Here is an 8,942-nt window from a genome sequence, read left to right on the forward strand (position 1 = left end):
TTAATCAAGAGAATTTTGCAGGAACCATGTGACCATTATTGAGGGTTTCTTTGACAAATTACCTAGTAAAGGAAATAAACCCCAACAGCCTCCAAGCCTGTGAAGCAGAAAGGAAAATCCTGGGAAACTGTCGCTTCTAACCATTGAAAGGAAAACCCTATTAACGTAGAAATTGTACCTGAGAACAAATGATGGATCAAAAAATCAGTCGCTGAGTGGATGTGGCATCAAGGCAGTCGCAAATAGCCTGCAATCCCAAGAAGAAGAGGTCATTGGAGCATTGATGAGCTTATTGTTTAAAGATGGAGTTGCAGAGTGAAACCCTCCCATCACAGCCACTCGAAATGAGAGACTGAAGTGAGGCTTAGGTCGACCGGTCTCGAAAGACACCACAAAAAACCAATGTGAGGCTCCCAAATGAGAGGAAGATGATCCTACTGAATTGTAACTGAAAATTCTTGTACTTTTTGATCCGTTGGTAGAGGTTATTTGAATCGTCTAACATCAAAATCAACGTCTCACAACAACACATGTAGCATGGGAGAGACTTATTTTAGAGGAACGCCTTGCGACGTAAAATTGATTATTTCTAATAAGAAATTCTTACCCATTCCATAATCCAATGAACACTAACCTCTTCATTAAAAAAATTAACACTTTTAAAAAAAAAAAAAGTTAGTAACATGATTAAACTTTACACTTTTCCAAAATATTTCAACATTATGTAAACTATTTGAGGATCTATATCAAATAATTTATGTCAATATCAACTTCACATATATCTATATATAAAAAGAAAAATGTTAAAGGAAACTATTTTAATGTTGTATATAACAAAATATTCAATGTCTAAAAAAAATTAATTGAAAATAGAAAAAATAAAATAAAAAATATGAAGTACTTTCTAATAAAAATAACAAAAGGCACATGTGCAATTGATTTAGTTCTTAATATAAACTTAATATGTGACATTTAAAACTATTCATAATAACGAAAAAATCAATTTAGCTTTTTATTACAAACTAATATTCATGCATATACTTAAAAATATGTTAATAACAAAAAAAAAATTTAATGATGATGATGATGATTGTGGTGGTGGTTAACGTCCACTGAGACCAAATTGGTCTATCAGACCCATAATTTTCTTAGTTTTTAATTATCTGGCTCCTTGTCTTTCTTAGCGAGAATGGTGCTGTAGCTTTCTTTTTTTTCTCTACGATATTCAACCTTCTTTTATTTTGCATCTCCTTCATCTCTTCTAGTTCTTGGGACATTGGTGTCTTAGCTTCGCGGTCTATTGTGTTCGTCCTTTTGAAGATAGTCGGAGAAGAAGTTTGGTCTAGGAGATCTGCTTTGCTGTTAAATCAAGACACCATATAAAATGTCTCTATGCATTTAAAATATTTTAATTTCAACTATGTGTATATTATATACTATTTTAAAATTGAAAAAATAAGTTTTAATAGTTGAAAGTTTGTTCATAATCTTTAAGTACTTGTTTTTCTATGGAAAGCCAACAAAGATTTTTTGAACAAGTTTATCCATTCAATATAGCATCCAAAAATACAATTTAATCAATGAAAAATGACCATATAGAGAACTACTAAGATTCATTGGAATCTATCATAAGATGAGAAAGATGAAATTTTTTTTCATATTTTACACTAAAAAAATTAGCACTGAAAAAAATTAATCACTCTTAATTCATATTATATTTGTATACTAATAATTAAATAACATTTTCTAATTTAATATATATATATAATTAAAATTAATAAAAAATAAATATATAACCTTCATAATTACCCCTACCTATTTAAAACTTTGATATATTTTGATTACCCTAAATGTGGGCAAAAATTAAAGTTAGAGAAAGTACCTTGAATGTGGCCAAAAATAAAATTTAGAGAAAGAACCAATAAATGCAAGCATTTTAAGATACATCCATTATGATGTAAAGACAAGGTGATGCGCATAAGGCTGATTGTTGAAATTTCTCAAATTTGGACCATCAAACGAGAATGTGAGATTTTCTTTTTAACCATTACAAGAAATTAACTATTCGCCGAAAAAAAAATTCATGGTTAAATGTGAAATAGAAAAATCCAATTCTAATAAATCTATAGATCATAACATCCATCTTTGGATAAGACCAATAATAAAATTCCACATCAATTCATAAAATAAAATTCCACATCAATTCATAAAATCCATTTTTGAATAAAATCATAAATAGAGTTATATTATCATGTTGGAATGTATCCATTGTAGCCAGAACGAAGTAGAAAAACAGTCTTGTAATAAAGTAACAAAATAAAAAGTCTACAAATAAGTACGGAACATTGAATAGTTATGTGCAAATGTGATTATAGTAGCTATTCAACCTGGCGCAGGCCACTCCCAAAACCCTCATCCAAAATTATTCAATTCAACATATTTAAATTATTACTATAATTTATACATAGATAACAATAGGTAGAGTGACGCCTATAGAGTCATCTTAATAACCTGACATTGACATGATATGGAAACATTATTACATTATTTTTAACACTTTAACATGGAATCATTATTTCCAACATCTTTTTTTTTTTAATATGTAACAATAATAAATCTCTAATGTGATCATCACCTATATAACAATAATAAATTTCCCATTAGCATTCATATGCACTCTAAAATCTCACATTTACACTCTTTTTTTCTTTGCAGAGTTAAAGCTTACTATTGAGCACAAACTATCACTATTGATAATCCTGCCACCATGTGTTGAATCCACGACAATGATCTAGGATAGAATTCTGTACAAAATTCAAGAAACAATTCTTCAACTTCACCTTTTGACTTTGGCTTTGGTATAAGATAACTTGTACTAATGCTCACTGAACACAACGAGCGACACCATCTTGACCTTATTGAAAACAACTTGTAACTAATACTGAATAAACACAACAACCACATTAATTTATTGAATAATTAATCTATTCTTTGTGGTTCTCCATTATTTAATTTTTATTCACCAAAATAAACACCAATACTATGTGTCACACTTCTTCTTTTTAACACAACAGGGACATGAAATTAATGTAAACAAAATCACCATTTCCTCGCAGCGCTCCACAGAGACAGTTGTGAGCAAAAGCAGCAGCCAGAAAATATTCAGTGGTTTCTCTTCAGCAATCTTGCCACACAAATTATTATATCTGAAATTTACATGCTGCAATTTTTTTACAAACCCAATATCTCTGCAGTGAGCCCGCGAGCATAAGAAGCACAGAAAACGTGAATCCAACGGGACGCAGATCACATCCAGGATTCAAGACCCTGCTCTTGGCCGCCGTGGTATTCTGACCAATGCTACCCGGCCCGTATGGGCGTTCACGGGTGTATGTAGACAATTCGCATGCAGAGCAGCGAGGCCACAGGTGGATTTCTTCCCATCTACAAATCAGATCTGCATCACAAGAGCATAATATAGCGTCGACATGACATTGACTATTCATCCAGATTGTCCAAACCAGTTCCTCGCCATTCAAAGCTTGCTGCATCCTTAGTCATACATTTTGATCTTAAATAGGCGTTGGAACTTTTTAATGCGTCAGAAATGTGAGAATCGTTCCACTTCAGAGAAGAAATTCGAAAAATCCGCAGAGAAGAAAAAAAACTACATGAAACCACGAAATCAAGTCCATCGCATCATGTTTTTTGAACAAATGTTGGCCTACTTTAAAGAATTAAATAATGCAACAAGCAAATTAAACATTCACAATAAGAAGTGCGTATTAATTTCCACCAGCCACCGAACTCTTACGCTACAGAACTTGATGCCATTCTGTGGTACATTGAGTCTGCAGGGTCCAGATAACAATGAGGAACTAATCGAGACACTCACGATTCAAGATTCAACAACAATAAACTCAATAGCCCATCAATGATTCAAGATTCAACAACAATAAACTCAATAGCCCATCAATGAATCTCACCCGTGATGGCTCTGATGACATGTTACTCATCAAATTTTGATATTTTTATTGATAATAACAATTATTAATATATTGAACATAAATTATTTACTTCCATACATTTAGATCACTATTACAACTCATTTAATGAGAAACAACAGGATTGAAATTTACACGTGAAGAAGAACCGCCTTAATTAGATTGCAGATTCCCCAAATATTGCAGCATCCGACTTACATGGGCATCAATTTTTTTTACCTGTGGGTTGGATCCCAGAATATTTTGGGAATCTGCAATAGACTTAAGCTTATTTCTGGAAGACATATCTTGTCAATTTCACGAAACACATGACATAGAACCATTACTTCCAATCATACCTTCAACTTCCAATCATAAATTCAAAATGAAAATGAATTTCAATAAAAAAAAATTACTGAAATTCATTATTTTCCAATTCTACCCTTTTCAATTTGCGATGCAACTACACTGTTACAACAAACGATTACAATTACAAACTTCTCGCCTATTGTAATGCTGGGATCATGATCCACGATTCTCATACCACTCCGATCTTTCTTCAAACCTCCTTACTGAAAACCCATTATAAAACACATCCATTTACTGAACAGAACTCTGAATTTCAGGAGCACCGGTTAGATTTTATATAAATGAGAATATGAGTTGGCTGAAGTCATGAAAATTGTGTGAATTGGTTTTCCTTGGTCGGTCGGAAATGGTATGGTGAGGCGCACCAAACACATGATGTCCTTATTTCCGTGGTAAAATGATGCGTTCTCGATGGAACAATTGACACTGCGGTGAGCACAAAATTGGCATGACAATCTTGAACTGACAATCATGATTTTGGCACGTACCTATCTGATTTGTAACCACCACTATAAACACATGTACATCAGCATCGCAAAATATATGTTGACGGTTAATTTGTGAATCTCTAAGAGTTTTTAAATGTTTGTTCTTAAGGAAAATGGGGACTAGACAGCCCCGGGCCCTCGCCTCTCTTTTATCGTTAGAGCGATTAGACATTTAAAACACTTTGGGTTGCAGTGAAATACCCCGTTACTATATAGTTAAATATTATATTTTTATTTTGTCGCACATTTACATTCGAATTTGAGTTTACGACTAAGTGGCGTTTCTGGAAATAGAGGGTGGACATCGAAGTATCTCTCAATGGATCGTTTTGGTCTTATGTCGCGCTTTGCATTTTTGGGTCCAGCGATAAAAATGCTTTGCACTTGAAAGACCCCAAAAATTAAAACATGATATAGAACCCTCGAAATCCAATCTAATATAAATAAATTTTTAAATTATCTCTATGTACTGCCTGCACATGTAAGTTAATAACCAATGAGAGTGATTATTAACACAGTTGCCGTTTAAGAATTTATTACATAATTATTGTTGTGTTTTATTTAAAAATACGTTTATATCCCCATGATAAAGCATAATGTGTGTTTTATTTAAAAATACGTTTATATCCCCATGATAAAGCATAATGTGTATCATACGTTTATATCCCCATGATAAAGCATAATGTGCATCAAAAAAATTATTGGAAGTCCTGCTGTGCAAAAGTTTAGTTGCCTATGGTGCATCAAAAAAATTAATGTAAGTCCTGCTGTGCAAAAGTTTAGTTGCCTATGGTGCATCAAAAAGATTAATGTAAGTCCTGCTGTACAAAAGTTTAGTTGCCTATGTACCATAATGTGCATCAAATTTTTTATTGTAAGTCGTGCGGTGAATAAGTTTAGTTGTGTACCAAAATAATTAATCATATATATATTGAATGTTTTTTATCTTAAATTTTTAGTATAGTATTACTGTAATAGTCAAATATAGTTATTTATATATATAATGAATAAAATTTGTCATGAAAAATGAAATTATGATTAATTTAATAAAAAAAAATTATGGAAAATGAAATTATCATTTTGAATTTACTGGATACTAATATACATATATTTTTAACTTCATGTTTATTGATTTTTTTTTAAAGTTAGTTTTGCATTTAATAAAAGATTTGTTTTCTTAAAGATTTGATCAATCTTAATGTTTGGTAGATTTGTTTGGTAGATTGGAAATTAATATGAACTTTTTCTAGATTTGAGGCTGAAAATAAGTTGTAAATTTTTTAATTTTAGTTCAAAAATTTTGAAAATAACAAAGCCTTTGATTTTATTTAATATGTGCTAAATATTATTAATCATATTTCAGAGATTCAATGTAGATGGGTAGTTGTTTATCCCATAAGTTTCAAATTCAAAAATCTCAAATTAAAAAGTTACAAGAACTTTTATATTTTATTTTTACCAGACAATCATAGTAAAGAATAATTAGTGCCGTAGAGTATAGTTAGGCTAAAATTTTCAAATATGAATACATTTTAATCATTTTATTTGAAAATATTGAAAATAACAAGTTTAAGCATTTTTTAGGTTACTTTGATGAAAACATTGCATTAACATTTTTGTTGGGGATTAGGAATTCCCTCAATGATTAGTATGGGGTTTAGGCTCTTCTTCAAGGCCTAATGATAGCTCATGAATAAAGTACCCCTATCTTTTACAGAACACCTTAACTCTGGTACCTGAAAGACATGCTTTTAAAGGGTAACTATGAGAAAATTAAATAAATTTAAATCTTATGAGATCAATTATAGTCTAGAACAACACAGTCAATTAACTAATTATTTGTCTAACTCAAGTGCATGGTTAGCACAAGGATTAACTAGCAATTCCACCACATCATGTTGCAAAGGAAACTTCGTAAGGAAGATCATAGATGAATAATTATGATGGAATGATTTCGATAATAAAATTCGGATTCAACATTAAGCTGCATTTAATTTCTTTGTAAATAGTCTACAAAGACATGTGGTTGCTTTGACTGGTTGTACATGTAAATTCATAACACTAGATATCCTGAATGGGACGAGATCTTTGCCTTTGGCAAAGACACACTTCAATCAGCTCCCGCTATTGAGATTTATGTATGGGAAGGAAGAAATTCAAGGGATGACTTCCTTGGGGGAGTCTTCTTTGATCTCTCGGAGGTTCCAACAAGAGTTCCTCCAGATAGCCCCTTCGCACCTTGATGGTTTACGTTGCAACGTGATGGTAGAGTCAAAGGTGATATTATGCTTACAGTTTGAATGGGAACACAGATAGATGAAACATTCCTAGAGGGTTGTCAGTCTATACAGGAGGTATGATTAATACAAGATCAAAAGTATATTTTTCCCCAAAATTATGGTATCTGAGGGTCAATGTACTTGAAGCCCAAGACATGCAGATTCCTGAAAAGATAAATTTTCCTGAGCTCAAAGTGAGGGTGCAAATGGGTATATGGGTTTTGAGGACTAGAACTTCTAATTCTATAACCTTTTCAAGCCGACTTTGGAATGAAGATTTGATCTTTGTAGCATTTGAACCGTTTGAGGAACAACTTGTGTTATTGGTTGAGGATCGACCTAGTAGCGGTGGTAACAAGGATGTGGAGGACTTAGGCCAAACGAGAATTGCACTAAATACAATTGAAAGGATACTAGATTATAGTATGGTAAGCTCAAGGTGGTTCAATTGAGAAAAAATAAATGGAGAACCAGATATTAAGTATAATGGAAGAATTCATCTCCGCTTGTGTTTTGATGGGGGATATCATGTAATGGATGAGGTTGCCCATTTAAGCAGTGATTTACGGCCAACGTCTAAACAGTTATGGAAACCATCTATAGGTGTGCTCAAATTGGGAATTTTGGGAGCCAAAAACATGTTACCTATGAAAACCAAAGGAGGAAGTGGTACAATAGATGCCTACTATGTAGCAAATTATGGGTATAAATAGGTTAGAATGAGAACAATTATTGATAGATTTGACCTAAGCTGGAATGAGCAATACACATGGGAAGTTTATGACTCGTGCACTATTCTGACCTTATGGGTCTTTGATAATTGGCACATCTACATGAACAACTCAGATAAGAAGTCTTCAGTGCTCAAAGATGTTCTCATTGGAAAAGTGTGGATTCACATTTGAACACTAGAAAGTAATCGATTTTATAGAAATTCCTATCAATTGTTGCTTCTCCATCGTTTTGGTGTGAAAAAAATGGGAGAAATTGAACTCATTGTTCATTCCATGCTAAAATGGAAAAACGAATGAAGCTCTGTTTTCTAAGTTTTGTTCTCTTACATAATATTTAATATCTAGATAATGAGTGGAATGAGTTTGCATTTCTTTTGTAATCTTTAAGAGCCAGTAGAAGATGCTTTGTATGCATAGCTTGAAACCGTCTTCTTAGATATAGGTTCAAATGAAGTTATGCATGGTCTTCTTTACCAGTCTAAAAGGGGCATGGTAACATACTTTTACATGTCAAACTCACGTGGTTGTTCTAGCCTTTGTTTAAGTCACGAATCACCAAATTGTTACATGTTCACCAACTTGTTGCTATCATGGACACATACAAGAGGGATTCCTCTAGACTGCAAGATCCTTATACATAATGAGGTTATGCAAGAAATGATTGGGCTCTTGGAGGTAAAATTTAGATTCAACATTAAGCTGAATTTAATTTCCTTGTAAACCATCTACGAAGACATGCAGTTGCTTTGATTGGTTGTACACGTGAATTCATAACATTGTATATCCTAAATGGGACCAGATCTTTGCCTTTGGCAAAGATACACTTCAATCAGCTCTTGCTAATCAGATTTAGGTATAGGATGGAAGCAGTTCAAGGGATAACTTCCTTGCAGGATTATGCTTTGATCTCTCGGAGATTCCAAAAAGAGTTCCTCCATACAACCCTTTAGCACCTTCATGGTTTAGGTTGGAAGGTGATGGTAGATTCAATGGTGATATTATTATTACAGTTTGGATGGGAACACAGGTAGATGAAACATTCCAAGAGGCTTGGCAATCTGATAAAGGAGGTATGATGAATAGAAGATC

The sequence above is a fragment of the Pinus tabuliformis genome, chromosome 4_1, assembly GCF_031772625.1.
Source record: "Pinus tabuliformis cultivar Carrire ecotype Pingquan chromosome 4_1, CPIR1, whole genome shotgun sequence".
Lineage (NCBI taxonomy): Eukaryota > Viridiplantae > Streptophyta > Pinopsida > Pinales > Pinaceae > Pinus > Pinus tabuliformis.